Genomic DNA, 18,358 nt, shown 5'->3' with positions numbered 1-18,358 from the left:
TTCAACAACGAAGAATCTATTAATCAAAAGACTGTGTTATGAAGATTTATCTGTGAAGAAGCTCTGAAGATCTCTGACGGAAATCTCACATGCGTATAACAACATTCTCCTTATTCATGTAATGCACGGTGGCTAGAGGGAGTAATCTCTTGAACGATATAAAAATATGCCGCTACAAGTTTATTACACAGAGGGTAGTGAATGCCTGGAATGTGCTACTGGGGGTGATGGTTAAGGTAGATAAGATAGTGGCATTTAAGAGATTTTTGGATAGGCACGAGGATATGTAGGGAATGGAAGGATATGGATGCAGGTAGGTAAGAATTGGCCTTGGCATCATGTTTGGCACAGACATTGTGGGCCGAAGGGCTCATTCTTGTGCTGTACTGTTCTATGTTCTATGTTAGATTAAGGTGGATAAATTCCCTGGGCATGATGGAATTTAACCTAGGATTCTACATGAGGAAAAGGACAATATTGTTGGGAATTGTTAGCTGTGAGTGAGGTGCCAGAAGACTGGATGCTAGCTGATATTTTCTCTTAAGTTAAAAGGTCCAGTAGGATAAACTTGGAAACACTAAACCAGCAAACCTTATAACAGTGGTAAAGAAGTTGTTGGAGAAGATTATATTGGAAAAGAAGTATGTTCACTTGGAAGGACAGGGACTGATCAGGAGGAGTCACCATGGTTTTGAGATGGGGAGATCCTATCACAAATCCTATCACAAACCCTGTGGAGGTTTTTGAGGGGGTAACTAAGAACATTGATAAGATAAAGCAGTAGTGGTTGGATGAACCAATGTGATTTTCCATAAGGTGTTTGACAAGGTTATGCATGGACAACTGGTCCAGAAAGTTAAGGTACAATGGATCACAAGGTGTGTTGCCAAACTGGATCCAAAATTTCCTTAATGATAGGAAGGAAGCAGAGCGTTGTGGTGGATATGTATTTTTCTGACTGAAAATCTGTAACTAATGATGTACGGCAGGACTCAGTGCTGGGACCTTTGTTGTTTGTAAGGCATATAAATTACTTGTATGAGAATGTATATGGTCTGATCAGTGGGTTTGCAGATGACACAAATGTTGATGGAATTGCACATAATGAAGAGGTTGTTGAAGGATGCAGTGGGGGATAGAGGTTGGATGGAGTAGTAGCAGATGGAATTTAATCTATTTAATTGGTTTGAGGTAATGCACATTCGGAAGTCAAATTCTGTAATGGATACATAGAATGCATGGCAGGGATCTTACGGGGGTCAATGTACAGAGGAACCTTGGATTGCTAGTCCATTACTCCCTGAAGTGGCTATACAAGTGGATAGATGCAGTGGCAAAGGCTTTTGGTAATACAACTTTTGACTCAATCAAACATTATTAACATCAAGTGTTGTCTTGATATTGTGACAAGGGCAGTGACTTGATTGAAGAGATACAAATATGGATCACTGGACAAGGGCTTCTTGAATTTGGGGACTCTCAATATGCTAACAGACTTTGCAGAAGCAATCAAGTTTGGAGATTTGGATAACGCTCGCAAGGACAGACAGGTCAGTGTCTGATTTGTTTTGAGGAAGGTTTTGATAAGTTTAATTGAGTTTATTATTGTCATGTGTACCAACGAACCGTGAAACTCTTTTTTATTGGGTGTAATAGAACTGCAGGTTTAACAAAGATTTGGGCAGGTCCGAATAAAGAGAGAACAGTTAACAGCTGGGATGGGAACCTAGAAATGAGGTTGTGTGATCAGTACTTTTACCTGAAAAACAACTGTTTCTCTGTCTCGTGGACTGGATGAGTTTGATAAGGATTTGACGGCAGGAAACTGGACAAAGTTGGGAGTTGAGGACCATGGCTGGGATTAGGAAAAGGATGCAAGAGAAGGCCAAGAGCTCTTCACACTTGTCAATGGAGATGAGGGTGGAGGAAAATGGAAGAGTGGGTTATAATGACCTTTTGCAGTGGAGAAGTGATGTTTATTGTTCCATTCCAGGCTGACCTTAGGATAATGGCCCAAATGGGTTTTATAAGATTCTGTGATGCTTTAATTTTACAAATCAATTAAAATGTCATTAGAACTGGGATATTCAGTTGCAATGTGGGTGTTTTTCAAAGTCAAAGTCAAAGTAGCCTTTATTGTCATTCAGACCCTACGGTCTGAACAAAATGTTGTTGCCTTGCAGTCCTACATATAGTAAAAATGACAAAAACACACAATAAACACAAATTAACATCCACCACAGTGAGTTCACCAGGCACCTCCTCACTGTGATGGAAGGCAAAAGTCTTAAGTCTTTGTCTCATCCCTTCTTATTCTCCCTCTGCGCCAAGGCGATCCAGGCTTCAGATCCTATCGGATCCTAAAAGGGCTGAATAATATAGACTGTCAAGAGTTGTTTTGTCTAATTAAAAATGATGAAACTGGAGGCCATTCTTGTGTTTGAACACAAGTAAATTCAAAATTAAATTGGAGAGTTCTTACTACAGAGAATTAGTAAATTGATGAAAGGGGCTCTCTGAGGACTTGATAATGATAAATCACTGAAAGAGGTTTTATTTTAAAAATATTTAAGAATAGTCTGAAAAGCAGCACATTTGAGAGAAATTGATAATTTTGGATCTGTTCCAAAACCTATCCAGTATTGGATGAGTTTGCAACCTCCAGTCTGAGTTTGCCATGCAAAAATTGATAGATTGTTGTGCCTATGACTATTATGTCATTGACATCTGCATCCATCAATTAAAACATATCTTTATTATTGCATTATGGCTGGAAGAAAGGGATGTAGATGTGCCTTACTTGATTTTTTTATCTGGCAATTCTCATGTTCTTACTCTCACTTAGCAGGTTCTGGTCTTCAGTCTATTTCAGACCACGGAGGTGGTAAGCCTTCTTACTTAACCCATTTTCAGTAGATGTCATTGTGTAATGTACCCAAACTGGAATTTTTGTATGTAATTTAGTGTTATTTGTGATAGTGTCAAGATTTGTTGCAGATTCACAGAACTTAAAATGAGAAAATGTTATTTTCTCCACCATGTGTGTCTCTTTTCAGATAGGAACTTAAAATTTCATAACCACGAAAGATAATTTGGAGTGAAAAGTTTGTCTCACTCATACAATTCACAGTAAAATATTTTTCTTTACATTATCCAACACACGACGTTGCTGTATACTATTTATATCTAGTGAGATTCATTCACACATTTGTTCCCCTAATTTCCTGCTAATCCTATCATCTGCTGCCTTTTGTGCAAATTGTTTCTCTCTAAATAATCAGTAAAAACATGCATACTTTTTTGATGTTTGCAAGCTGTTTAAATAACAGATATGGCTCTGGTTCATTAATTTCAATTAAATGAAACCAAGGACTGAGTAAAGTCGATTATGATGACACCTCATTCAGTTTTAACAATTTATTAAAATCTTTTATCAAATTATTAAACCTCTTTTTAGTTAGAGTCAATTTCCGATGGGAACAAGACAATATTAGCAACCACAATAAAAGAACAATGCAGGTAGGAATAATAGAAGATCTCTAGGTACATTATGAATCCCATGTTATGATACAAATTTTCTGGATTATTTGAAGTCACCATAACCCACCGACCCCCTCACAAGTAGCTCATTCCATATACCCACCACTATCCATGTGGAAACAATTGTAGTTCAGATCCCCTTTAAATCTTTCCCTTCAAACCTTAAATCCATGCCCTTTGATATTAGACTTCCCTACCTTTGGTAACTCACAATCCATCTTATCTACACCTCTCATGATTACATATGCGTACTCGGCTTCCATTGCTCCAGCGAATATGTTCCTAGCCTATACTTGTGAATCTTTTCTGCATGCTCCCTAGCTTAATCACATGCTTTCTATATCATTGTGACCAGAACTGCGCACAATAGTCTAATGCCCCTGTCCCACTTAGGCAATTTTTTTAGGCGACTACAGGCAACTGGGCTGTCGCCACATGGTCACCGGGGTGTCACCTGTATGGTTGTGAGTTGTCTCCTCAGTCGCTCAAAGAATCGTAGCGTTTTTCTGGTCACCACTAGATTTTGAAATGTTTAAAACTTTTCGGTGGCAGTTTGCGACAGTTGGCTTGACTCCAATGAGCATAGATTGACTTATCCTGATGTAGGTGCTGTCGTCGGTTGTCACCAGGATGGTGTAGGTTGTCGCCAGGTTGATGTAGGCTTTCGCCGGTGTTGACTTCGGTGAATTCCATTGGCGACCACCTACGTCAACCTACATCAACCGGCGACAGGTACCGGCGACTGAATTGTCTTACCTTGTCGTAGCTTGTCGCGGATGGACGTAGGTTGGCGTAGGTTGTCGTAGGTGTGGTGTAGTTGGACGTCCTAATGGGTCGCCGGTTGCCGGTAGCTTGCCCGTAGCTGGACGTCGACTAGGTGGAAAGTTGTTGTAGACATTGTCGTAGGGGGGTATAGTCGCCGTTTTTTCGGCAACCTGCTACGACTGTGACAGTCGCCGGCAGTCACCGAAATAATCGCCTAAGTGGGACAGGTCCATAAGTCTAATTTCACCAATGTATTTTCCAGCTGTAGCACGACATCCCAACTCTTATATTCATGTCCTGACTGGAAGGCCAATGTGCTATATGCCCTCTTCATCATAATGTCTACCTGTGTGGTTACTTTCAGACAAGTATGACCCCAGGTCTCTCTTTCTACGACAGCCCCAAGGCTACACCATTCATTGTGTACGTCCTCTCTGGTTTAACTTACCAAAATCAATCACTTCACTCATGCCAAATTAAATTTCATCTGCACTCCCTTGGCACATTTTCCCAGCTGATTTGGTCCTTTTTATTACCTTAGATAATCTACTATATCACCAATTTTGATGTCATCCGTAAAGTAACTAATTATTCCATCTACCTTTTCAGCCAAATCATTGATATGCTTGACGAACAGCAGGAGACTCAGCATTGGTCCCTGCGGCACACTGCTGTTCATAGGTCTCCAATCTGAAAAAAAAAACATCGCTGGACTATAGCCGATGGATTTATAGAGCCAAACAAATTTTGAATTGTTTGTATTGACCAGCTCACCCTTGTTCATGATTATCCCACTCATGAAAATGCCTCAACATCTATCCCATCAAGCTCCCTTAGGATCTTACAGGTTTGAATTAGGTCTCCCTGGAAGTACCCAAGGGGACATGAGTAAAGCCCCTGTCCCACTTACGTGTCCTTGGCATGTTAATTACGCGACCTCGTGGTCGCATTGAGGCGCGACGGTCCCGCGAAGTCGCACGCAACTTCATGCTTCTGCACAGCCGTCTGGAGCACGTGACGTAATTTGAAGATGGACACAAAATGCAGGAGTAACTCAGCGGGACCGGCAGCATCTCTGGAGAGAAGCAATGGGTGATGTTTCGGGTCGAGACCCTTCTTCAGTCTAAAAGAAGGGTCTTGACCCGAAACGTTATTCATTCCTTCTCTCCAGAGATGCTGCCGGTCCCGCTAAGTTACTCCAGCATTTTGTGTGTATCTTCAATTTTCTTGGAACCGCTCTGGGAGTAGAAGTGGGGGCGGACCGGATCTGCAACGGCCGTGAGTCCCAGGCCGAGCTCGGCAATCGTTTGCCTGCTTATGCTGCTTTGGAGGTGAGATGTTGTGTCGCACCAGGGTCTTGGGCCTGTCCCACTTTGGCCGTCAGTTATGCGACAGGCCATTGGCGCGCGAAGATTTAGTGCGCTACAAAATTTCAGAGCGCCGCGCAATATCGCGCACAACTACATACCCCTCCGTGCTTCTCAGTGGGACCGGCTCCACGCGACCACATGATGCCCGTGTGCCTCAACGCAAGATGAGGTCGCGTAATTTGCGTGCCAAGGACATGTAACTGGGACAGGGCCTTAACTCAGCAGGTCAGGGAGCATCTCTGCAGAACATGGATATGTAACGTTTTGGGTCGAGACCCTTCTTCAAGTTGATTGTAGGAGGGAGAAAGAAAGCTGTAAAGGAAGAGATACAGGACAAAGCCTGCCAGGTAATAGATCGACACAGACAAGGGAGATTTTTTGACAGGGAGATGGTTGGAACAAAGTCCAGAGATAAGAACAATAGGTGTGTGACAGGTTTGAAAACGAGTTGTAGATTGTGAAGCCATGGGAAGAAAAATAGCGGGATGGGAGGGTGGAGGGGGCGAAATAGGTGGGAGTCCAGGTGGGGCTTAGGAGAGGGAAGGGGATGGGGGAGGGGGGGGGGGGGTGTGGGTTGTGTGTGGGAAAGAAAAGAAGTGGGAGAGACAATAGACAATAGACAATAGGTGCAGGAGTAGGCCATTCGGCCCTTCGAGCCACTGCCATTCAATGTGATCATGGCTGATCATCCCCAATCACTACCCCGTTCCTGCCTTCTCCCCATATCCCCTGACTCCGCTATTTTTAAGAGCCCTATCTAGCTTTCTCTTGAAAGCATCCAGAGAACCTGCCTCCACTGCCCTCTGAGGCAGAGAATTCCACAGACTCACCACTCTCTGTGAGAAAAAGTGTTTCCTCGTCTCCGTTCTAAATGGCTTACTCCTTATTCTTAAACTTTGGCCCCTGGTTCTGGACTCCCCCAACATCGGGAACATGTTTCCTGCCTCTAGCGTGTCCGAGCCCATCTTATATGTTTTAATGAAAACCCTCTCATCCTTCTAAACTTCAGAGTGTACAAGCCCAGCTGCTCCATTCTCTCAGCATATGACAGTCTCGCCATCCCGGGAATTAACCTTGTAAACCTATGCTGCACTCCCTCAATAGCAAGAATGTCCTTCCTCAAATTAGGGGACCAAAACTGCACACAATACTCCAGGTGTGGTCTCACTAGGGCTCTGAACAGCTGCAGAAGGACCTCTTTGCTCCTATATTCGATTCCTCTTGTTATAAAGGCCAACATGCCATTCGCTTTCTTCACTGCCTGCCGTACCTGCATGCTTACTTTCAAGACTGATGTACAAGGACCCCCAGATCCCGTTGTACTTCCCCTTTTCCCAACTTGACGCCATTTAGATAGTAATCTGCCTTCCTGTTTTTGCTACCAAAGTGGATAACCTCACATTTATCCGCATTAAACTTCATCTGCCATGCATCTGCCCACTCCCCCAACCTGTCCAAGTCACCCTGCGTTCTCATAGCATCCTCCTCACAGTTCACACTGCCACCCAGCTTTGTGTCATCTGCAAATTTGCTAATGTTACTTTGAATCCCTTCATCCACATCATTGAAATATATTGTAAATAGCTGCGGTCCCAGCACAGAGCCTTGCGGTACCCCACTAGTCACTGCCTGCTATTCTGAAAGGGACCCGTTCATCCCTACTCTTTATTTCCTGTCTGCCAACCACTTCTCTATCCATGTCAGCACTCCACCCCCAATACCATGTGCCCTAGTTTTGGCGACTAATCTCCTATGTGGGACCTTATCAAATGCTTTCTGAAAGTCCAGGTACACTACATCCACTGGCTCTCCCTTGTCCATTTTCCTAGTTACATTTAAAAAAAAATTCCAAAAGATTAGTCAAGCATGATTTCCCCTTCGTAAACTGCTGACTTGGACCGATCCTGTTACTGCTATCCAAATGTTTGGCCATCACATCTTTTATAATTGACTCCAGCAACTTCCCCACCACCGATGTCAGGCTAGCTGGTCTATAATTCCCTGTTTTCTCTCTCCCACCTTTCTTAAAAAGTGGGATAACATTAGCTACCCTCCAATCCACAGGAACTGATCCTGAGCCTATAGAACATTGGAAAATTATCACCAATGCATTCATGATTTCTAGAGCCTCTTCCTTAAGTACCCTGGGATGCAGACCATCAGGCCCTGAGGATTTATCAGCTTTCAGTCCCATCAGTCTATCCAACACCATTTCCTGCCTTATGTGGATTTATTTCAGTTCCTCCGTCACCCCAGATCCTCTGGCCACTACTATATCAGGAAGATTGTTTGTCTCCTCCTTAATGAAGACAGATCCAAAGTATCTGTTCAACTCATCTGCCATTTCCTTGTTCCCCATAATAAATTCACCTTTTTCGGTCTTCAAGGGTCCAACTATGGTCTTAATTAATTTTTTCCTCTTCACATACCTAAAGAAGCTTTTACTATCGTGCTTTATATTCTTGGCTAGCTTACCTTTCATACCTCATCTTTTCTTCCTGTATTGTCTTTTTGGTTATCTTCTGTTGTTCTTTAAACATTACCCAATCCTCTTGCTTCCCGCTCATCTTTGCTACGTTGTACTTCTTCGCTTTAATTTTTATACTCGTACGGATGATGAGTTCGTTTTCTAACATTGGGGAATTCAACGTTCATACCATTGGATTGTAGGCTACCCAAGCAGAATATGAAGTGCTATGAATATGTTTCTCTAGTTTGCGTTTGGCTTCATTCTGGCATTGAAGGAGACACAGGACGGAAAAGTCCATATGTGATTTGGAAGGGGAGTTAATTGGTTAGCAAACGGGAGATCAAGTAGGCCTTGGTGGACCTAGTGCTAGTATTCAGTGAAACCGTCGCCGAGTCTATGCTTGGTCTCGATGTAAGGAGGCCACATCATGAACACCAGATGCAGTAGATTTCTGTCTCTTCCGGAAGGACTGCTGGAGTCTCTGGATGGAGCCAAGGGAGGAGGTATAGACCTGAAATGAAATGATCATTAACCACGGCTTATAGCTTTCGTTGTGCATGCCAATGTAATCCTGTATTATTAGACTTATTACATTTAAAACGTCCTTCATTGACTTTAAGGAACTTCAGGACATTCTGACCTAGTAAAAATCTTGCATGTCCACCATTTTTTCTTTACTTAAAATTTCTTATAAAAACTCCTGAGAAAATAAAAAAACATCTATCTTCATTATATGCCTATGTGTTTTGATACAATATCATCGACTTTGATGGTGTAAGTTTTGTGAAGTACATTTTTTGTTGTCCAATTCCGTAGATGAGTTAATACTCACTCTTGGTGCATGAATAATGTGATTAGCACTGGGATAGTGATAAAAGTTCCAGTATCTCTGTGACATATATGTTGAAAAAGTTTTTTAAAAAAAACATAAAGGCCTTTTTCGCATTTATATTCATGGCTTATAAATATTTTATTTTTGCACTGAGTAATATGCATGAAATGATCAATTTTGTATTCTTCTGGGATCCTTAAAAGCAATCCTTTTTTGGGGAAATGAGGACTGCCAGGATATTACCATTAAAATGAATCCAGTGTCATGATATATTAATATTTAACATTTAATTAAAAATACTGTTGGCTGCAAGTGAACTCTGACAACAAACAGAATGATTTTACAGCCTCTCAGTATGACCACTAGTTGCTGTTTGCAATTTACAAACAGCCCTGTCATATAATAAAACTGAAGTGCTGAGCTGGGTGCAGAACCATGATTTATTAGCTGTTTAAGAGCTGCAGACCTCTGCTACGAGACAGTAAATCAATAGCTTACATGCAAGTGATTGACTTTGTGTTATAAAGCTAATAGTATGTTTTCCAAATGATGGCTTGTTGAGCGATTTATGGTTCTTTGTCCTTGTACAAACCTGTTGTAATGATATTGGTTTTTACCCTTTTCTGTTTTCCTTTCTGTATACAAAAATGCACAAGGTAAGGAACGTCTTGATATTTGTGATGAAATTTAAATGCATTAACATTTCCATTGGGTTGGTTTCAATGTTATATCAATTTTGTCTCGTAGCTGGCTGTCCAAAAAGGCAGCTTTCTCTTCAGAATTCCTTACACTTCAGTTTGCAGACAAAACATTAAAAAGATGAATCACCAGCTTTTTCTAACCTTGGAATCTGTTGGATCAGGGAAGGCTTGCACAATGTTTTGTTGTTGCTGAGAATAGAATACAAATTGTTGGAAATACTTAAGGTTGTGGGAAAGTATGACACTTTTGCCACGTCGGGAGGAGTTCCCTCCGCCATGGGCACCATGTAATCCCATGCTACCTGCTCCATGGTTGGATAGTCGACGAGTAAATCGTCTCCCCCACCTGGTTTGCCAGGTGAGGAGTGGGCTGTGGACCCCAAGTTGAACCAAAAACAAGACCTGTCAAAGGGGGGATGGACTCCTAGTGAGCCAATGGCCATCCACACTTCAGTAGAAGTTGTGATCACTGTCGTACTTAGCATTGTAAGGAATGCCCATTGGAAACCAGCACCACTGCTTCGCTAATGTTTTCAACGATTTAATAATAATGATGATATTTTTGAATTAAAGTGTTTGCAACAAAATTCTAGGTTATTTTAACATAAGTTTATACTAATTGATCTCTTCATTTTGATGAAATAACAAATGTATTTCCTATGAATTTGATTCTGTTCACTAACATTCATTGTTCCATTCTAACCCATGTATTTGAGAAGACTAGACAGACTTTGAAAGCACATGAGTTAAAAATATCGTTTGACTGTGGTTTTACTCAAGGGAACAAATTGATCAATTAAAAATAATTTCTCAGTCATAGGTGGAACTGTACATTCAGAAGGAGAAAGACTTGCTCTTTCAGCAGGGACCATTTTTACAGATGTACTTTCTGTTAGTAACATAAAGAGGTTTTCATCTTGACAATGATGGGGTTAGTAATTATGCTCACATAATTGTGAGATATACCATAGGCTAAAGGGCCTGTCCCACTTTCCGGAGCTGCTCACAAATTCTCCCGAGTTTTCCCCTTGATTCAAACTCGGACAATGTTCGTAACGGGTCTGTAAGAGTCTGTAGATATATCGTAGTGGCTCGTTATGTCAGCCGTAGATACTCGGGGCATCAGGTAAGTCGGGACGTTTTTTCCAGCATGACTAAAAATGTCCATGAGTTAAAAGATAGTCGGGAGGAGAAAATTGCAACATTTAATGCCCCGAGGACCTACGGCTGACATAACGAGCCGCTACGATATATCTACGGACTCCTACGGCCTCCTACGGACCCATTATGAACATTCTCCGGGTTTGAATCAAGGGGAAAACTCGGGAGAATTTGTGAGCAGCTCGGTAAAGTGGAACAGGCCGTTAAGCAATAAAGCTCCTGAAGGTTAGTGAGAACTGTATAGGCATTAGATAGTGATCTATAAATACTGACATTCAATTAAAACACAATCATGTTCTACATGATTACTTTTAATACTTTAAAGAGTACAGATTTATAAAATACTAGACTAAGTGGGACCCGTCGGATCCCAGCATCACACGGGAGGGCTGGTCCCTCAAAGCAATATTCCACCTCTCCACCAATTCCAATATTGGTGGCCAGTGGGGGGGGGGGGGCTTTCTAGAGCGCTAGTATGGGTGTTGTGGGCTGAAGGGACTGGTTTCCAGAGGGCTAGTATGAACATTGTGGGCCGAATGGCTTCTTGGGCTGGCTGCTCAGTCACTAAGCTTGTTGTGCTGGCAGCTCACTTGCTCACGGCTGGTGGGCTGGCAGTTGTCGCAAGGCTATTCCTTGAAATTCCATTTCAAACAGGGTGCAAGGCCACCAAATTCAAGTGCAGTTCCATTCCATTTCAAGCAGTGTGCAAGGCCACTAAAGACAGCGAGTCGTGACCTCTCCCTCCTCCATCTTGCAGAGACTGAGCCATGCCCACACTTCTGGGTTTTATAGTCCCTCCCCCCCTCCCACCAGAAGAGACGTGGCCTTCATGGCATGAATGACAGGAGAGCGAATCTCAACATTTTTTAAGCGCTAATAACTCTTTTATTTTTCATCGATGGGAAAAATCCTCAGCACCTGATGAGCAGAGGGGGACTCTGAGTAAGATGGCCAAAAATCACAGCCATACATGGTAGCGTTTTTTCTAAAATCAATATAAAGCGCAAACAGGAAGTGGTCAAGATTAGACTTTTAATTATATAGAAGGCAAGGCAACTTTAATTGGGCAAGGCAACTTGAATTAGGCAAGGCAACTTTAATTAGGCAACTTTAATTAGGCATGGGGCAACTTTAATTAGGCAAGGCAACTTTAATTAGGTAAGACAGCTTTAGCATTTCCAAACCAAAGGCAACACAGCTTTAGCATTTCCAAACCAAAGGCAACACAGCTTTAGCATTTCCAAACCAAAGGCAACACAGCTTTAGCATTTCCAAACTATATTTTCAAACCACATTAAGGGCACTGACAGGTCAGTAAAACCACTCACAGTTTAGTAGACGTGTGTTCAGTGTTATTCACAGCTCAGACTGAGAGACATGACCCTCTCGCTCCCCCATCATGCAGAGACTGACTGAGGCACTGCACACTTCCAGGTTTTATAGTCCCTCCGGAAGGGGCTTGGCCTTCAGGAGAGAGAATCTTAACATTTTTTAAACACTATTATCTCTTTTATTTTTAATCGATGGGGAAAATCCTCTTGTCCTTCGCAGCGGAGGGGGGACTCTGAGTAAGATGGCCAAAAATCACAGCCGTAAGTGGCAGCGTTTCTTCTAAAACAACAGGAAGGGGTCAAGATCAGACTTTTAGTAATATAGATATAGCTGCAGAAAATACACTCCTATTGAATAACGTTATCTAGTGTATGTATAAACAAACATCAAACGGTCTATATTTAAGTTTAACATTGTATATATGAGTCACAAATAATGCTGGAGAATATAAAAGTTACGTTTGACAACCTCCTCTAGCTGTTTCTATCTAATATTTACCTTGGCTTGGTATTTAGTGCCAGTAATTTAGCCTGGCCTACTTTGTTATTGAAGTTATCCCTTTCTATTGCATTCTGAATAACAATGACTGATGAATAAATTAATATCTTTCACACGTAGAGTTGTGAGTGTGGAATTCTCTGCCTCAGAGGGCGGTGGAGGCCGGTTCATACTTTCAGGAGATAGCTTGATAGGGCTCTTAAAGATAGCGGATTCAGGGTATATGTGGAGAAGGCAGGAACGGATTACTGATTGGTGATGATCAGCCATGATCACGTTGAACTGAAGGGACAAATTCATAACTTCATAAATTCATAAACATTCATATTTAAAAAATCATGAGATCAGCAGATTTATCTTCTTGCCTGTCAGCCACCGGTAACACCCCTTCCGGAGGGGGCCAGGAGAATAAAGTCCCAGAGGCCGGACGTGAGTCAGTCACCCCGGAAGACCGTGAGGGAGAGTTGAGTCCAGAACTGTGAGTCTATGCCGTGTGAACTGAACTGTGAGTCTGCACTGTGCATGAAGTGAATGGTTGGTCTGCACTGTTCTGCTTGAACTGAATTGAAGGGTTGGTCTGCACTGTGCTGCTTGAACAGAATGGGGGGCTTGGTCTACACAGTGCTGCCTGAACTGAATGGGAGGGTTAGTCTGCATTGTGCTGCTTGAACTGAATGGGAAGGTTGGTCTGCACTGTGCTGCTTGTACTGAATGGGAGGGTTGGTCCACACTGTGCTGCTTGAACAGAATGGGAGGGTTAGTCTGCACTGTGCTGCTTGAACTGAATGGGAAGGTTGGTCTGCACTGTGCTGCTTGTACTGAATGGGAGGGTTGGTCCACACTGTGCTGCTTGAACTGAATGGGAGGGTTGGTCTGCACTGTGCTGCTTGAACTGAATGGGAGGGCTGGTCTGCACTGCGCTGCTTGAAGTGAATGGAAGGGTTGGTCTGCACTGTGCTGCTTCAACTGAATGTCACGCGTATTCCGAAAGACATACGTATGACTTGTTGTATTCGTGTATGCTATCATTTCCCTGGATGTCTTGCAAACCAATGGCGTCAAGTTGGGAAAAGGGGAAGTACAACGGGATCTGGGGGTCCTTGTACATCAGTCTATGAAAGTAAGCATGCAGGTACAGCAGGCAGTGAAGAAAGTGAATGGCATGTTGGCCTTTCTCACAAGAGGAATTGAATATAGGAGCAAAGAGGTCCTTCTGCAGTTGTACAGAGCCCCAGTGAGACCACACCTGGAGTATTGTGTGCAGTTTTGGTCCCCTAATTTGAGGAAGGACATTCTTGCTATTGAGGGGGTGCAGCGTAGGTTTACAAGGTTAATTCCCGGGATGGCGGGACTGTCATATGCTGAGAGAATGGAGCAGCTGGGCTTGTACACTCTGGAGTTTAGAAGGATGAGAGGGTATTTCATTGAAACATATAAGATTGTTAAGGGCTTGGACACCCTAGAGGCAGGAAACATGTTCCCGATGTTGGGAGAGTCCAGAACCAGAGGCCACAGTTTAAGAATAAGGAGTAAGCCATTTAGAACGGAGACGAGGAAACACTTTTTCTCAGAGAGAGTGGCGAGTCTGTGGAATTCTCTGCCGCAGGTTCTCTGGATGCTTTCAAGTGAGAGCTAGATATGGCTCTTAAAAATAGCGGAGTCAGCGGATATTGGGAGAAGGCAGGAACGGGGTACTGATTGGGGATGATCAGCCATGATCACATTGAATGGCGGTGCTGGCTCGAAGGGCCGAATGGCCTACTCCTGCACCTATTGTCTATTGTCTATTGTCTATTCTCATTGTATCTTGGTATATGAAACAATAACAAACCACTACTAATTCTATTACCAATTCTGACGAAGGGTCGCCAACCTGAAACTGACTATTTCTCTTTCATCAGATGCTCTGTAACTTGCTGAGGTTATCTAGTATTTTCTTTTTGTTTCAGATTTAAGCAGCTCATTTACAGATGAACATCAATATAATCCATTGCGAATACCAGGACAGATTTAAAGAGTTGACTCGTTTGCCTCTATGAACTCAGGATATCTATAATGCTTTGAACCAAAAATATGCTACTTAAAGCGAGTCACGTTGGTTGTACCCAAACTGCACGTTTGGTTGTATCCAAACTAAACAAGTTGTTTATTATCATATAAATTGAAGGATAAAAATCAACAGAAGAGGTAGCACTCTGGGATTTGTATCCATCTGAGAATTCAGACAAGATTTAATTTCTTAAGGCTACTGACAGGACTCAATAAACACCACACCGAAGTTTTAACCTGAAGCATAAACATATTGTCAAAGTCAAAGTCAAAGTCGCCTTTATTGTCATTCAGACCTTGCGGTCTGAATGAAATTTCGTTGCCTTACAGTCCTACATATAGTAAAAATGACAAAAACACACAATAAACACAAATTAACATCCACCACAGTGAGTTCACCAGGCACCTCCTCACTGTGATGGAAGGTGAAAGTCTTAAGTCTTTGTCTCTTCCCTTCTTATTCTCCCTCTGCGCCGAGGCGATCCATGCTACGGATGTTGTGACCCCGCCGGGTGATGGTAAGTAATGTCAGTCCCGCGGCTGAATCCGAGCTCCGCAAACGGGCCGGTTCAACTCCGCGGCCCGGGGTAGTCGAAGCCGCCGAAGCTGCGGCCCGCCAGTCCAGCGGACGCAGCGGTTGTCGCGGGAGCTCTGGAGAACAGACCTGTGACCTGCGAGCTCCCGACGATGTCGTCCACTGGGCCCGCGGCCGATCCTCCGAGGTCGGGTCGCCTCTGCCGCCGGAACACTGCCCCAGCTCCGAGGTCGGGTCGCCGCAGCCGCTGCTCCAGCTCCGAGGTCAGGTCGCCGCTGCCACTGCCGCAGCCGCTGCCCCAGCTCCGAGGTCGGGTCACCGCTGACGCTGCTCCAGCTCCGAGGTCGGGTCTCGGCTGCCGCTGCCGCTGTCGCAGCTCCGAGGTCGGGTCGCCACTGCCTCCGGAACACTGCCCCAGCTCTGAGGTTGGGTCGCCGCTGCCGCAGCCGCTGCCCTCTCCGAGGTCGGGTCGTCGCTACCATTGTCGCTGTCCCAGCTCCGAGGTCGGGTCGCCGCTGCCGCTGTCCCAGCTCCGAGGTCAGGTCGCCGCTGCCACTTCCCCAGCTTCGAGGCCGCCAGCTCCGCAAGTAGGCCTCGGCGCAGGCGGAGACGGGGGATACGACAAGAGAAGTCGCATCCCCCCGAAAGAAGAGACCAAAAACATGTTTCTCCCCCACACCCACACACATACACAACCTAATAAACCAAAAATTAACTAAAACAGGAAAAAAGAACAACACAAAGAAGAAAAAAACCAGGCGGAATGCAGGCGAGCCGCAGCTGCCAAGGCAGCGCCGCCATCTTGAATTGTAGATCATAAAGTGCTGGAGGATCTCAATGGGTCAGGCAGCATCTGTGGAAGAAGTGGATAGGTGATGTTTTGGGTCAGGACCCTTCTTCAGACTGATTGTAGTAGGGGTATAGAAAACTGGAAAAGTGTGGTGGTGAGTGCAGGACACATTTTCTCTACCTACAGGGCTGCCAACTTTCACGCTTTGAGTGTGAGAATCACACCCTCAAGCAAACTTTCACGCCCTCACGCTGATCAGATATTTCTCACGCTCTGTGGTAAGAAATTCCGTGATCAACGAAAATTTCAAAACTCGGATAAACTGCATGGTCCGCGGGTATTGGAGAGCAGGGGCTGGGGGGGGGGGCGGTGGGAGCAGAACCAGTGGCGGGAACAGATGCGGGGAGCCGGGACTGGCGAGTGTTTGCCGGTCTGCGAGTGTTTGCGGGGCTGTCGAGTGTTTGCCGGGCTGCGAGTGTTTGCCGGGCTGCGAGTGTTTGCCGGGCTGACGAGTGTTTGCGGGGCTGGCGAGTCGCTCGCTGCAGCTCCGGCCATGGAGCAGTGCAAGTCCCGGGCCGTCGGAGGCATCGGAAGCGTTGCTCCGCTGCCGCGATAGTCTCTGTGCCGAAGAGACAGACTCTCAAAGGGAGGTGGAGAGAGAAAGATGGAAGGAGCAGGGGGGTGAGAAGAGAGAGAGGGGAGAGACAGAGGGGGAGTGAATGGAGAGAGAGAAGAGGGAGAGGAGGGGAGAGAGAGCTAGAGGAGAGAGAGGGGGGAGAGTGAGGTGGGAGAGAGGGGGAAGAGAGAGAGGGGTGAGAGGGAAGAAATAGGGAAGAGAGAGAGGGGGTGGAGAGGGAGAAGAGGGTAAGAGAGAATGGGAGAGAGAGTGGGGAAGAGAGAGGAGTGGTAAAAGAGAGAGGGGGAAGAGGGAGAGAGGGGAAAGAGAGAAACGGAGGAAAGAGAGAGAGGTGGGGGGGAAGAGAAAGAGGAGATAGAGAGAGGAAAAAGGGAGAGGGGAGAGAGAGCCAGGGGGAGAGTGAGGTGGGAGGGAGAAATGGGGGAGAGAGAGGAGGAGAGAGAGATGAGAGAGAGGGGGGGAAGAGAGAGAGGTGAGAGGAGAGACAGAGTGAAAGGGGAGAGTGTGTGGAGAGGGAGAGAGAGGGGGAGATAGAGAGGGAGGGGGGGAGAGAGAGGGGAAAGTGAGGGGGAGAGCGAGGAGAGAGGGGGAGAGAGAGAATAAAGAGAGGGGGAGAGAGAGAGGGGGAGAGATAGTTAGGGGAAAGAGAGGGGAGAAAGAGTTGGGGGAAAGAGAGGGGAGAGAGAGTTATGGGAAAGAGAGGGGAGAGAGAGGGAGATAGAGGGCGAGAGAGGGGAGAGGGGGGGAGAGAGAGGGGGAGAGAGAGGGAAGAGAGAGAGAGGGAGAGAGAGAGAGAGAGAGGGGGGAGAGAGAAAGAGAGAGGCGGAGAGATAGAGAGGGGGGAGAGAGAGAGGGGGAGAGAGAAGAAAGTGGGAAGGGGAGAAAGTGAGAGGGGGAGAGGGGAGAGAGGGGGGTGAGAGGAGAGACAGAGAGGGAGAGAGGGGGGAAAGAGAGGGGGAGGTGAGAGAGGGGGGGGTTGAGAGGAGAGAAAGCGGAAGAGAGGGGGGAGAGAGAGAGAGGGGAGAGAGAGGGATCAGAGTGAGGTGGCAGGGAGAGAGAGAGGGGAGAGAAAGAGAGGTGGAGAGAGAGAGGAGGGAGAGAGTGGGAGAGAGGGGGACAGAGAGGAGAGAGGGGGACGGAGAGAGAGAGAGGGTGAGAGAGGGGGGAGAGAGAGAGAGGGGGGAGAGAGAGAGGTGGATAGGGGAATAGAGAGGATGGGCTGCCAACTCCAATGCATTGAGCGTGAGAATCACGCAGTTCACCAAATTCTCACGCTGATCACAAATTTCTCTCGCTCTGTTGTGAGAAATTCTGTGATCAACGAAAATTTCAAAACTCATATCAACTGCATGGGCCATGGGTGTTGGAAGCAGAAGCAGCAGTGGGGACAGATGCGGACGGGGAGCGGGGCTAGAGAGTGTTTGCCGGGCTGGCGAGTCGCTCACTGCAGCTCTGGCCATGGAGCAGCCTCAGTGCAAGACTCCCGGGCCGTCGGAAACGTCGAAGCGTTGCGCCGCTGCCGTGAGAGTCTCTGTGCCGAATTCGCCCAGGTGACCGGCATGGATCAGGCTGCTGCTCGGTGCATCCTGGAGGACAACCAGTGGCTGCTGGAAGTAAGTACCAAGAACTGGGTAGAAACGGTGGAAGATAGTGGACTTCAAATGGGGGTGGTTGGTGA

Source organism: Amblyraja radiata, chromosome 1 (assembly GCF_010909765.2).
Source record: "Amblyraja radiata isolate CabotCenter1 chromosome 1, sAmbRad1.1.pri, whole genome shotgun sequence".
Lineage (NCBI taxonomy): Eukaryota > Metazoa > Chordata > Chondrichthyes > Rajiformes > Rajidae > Amblyraja > Amblyraja radiata.
This window is presented reverse-complemented; position numbering follows the sequence as displayed.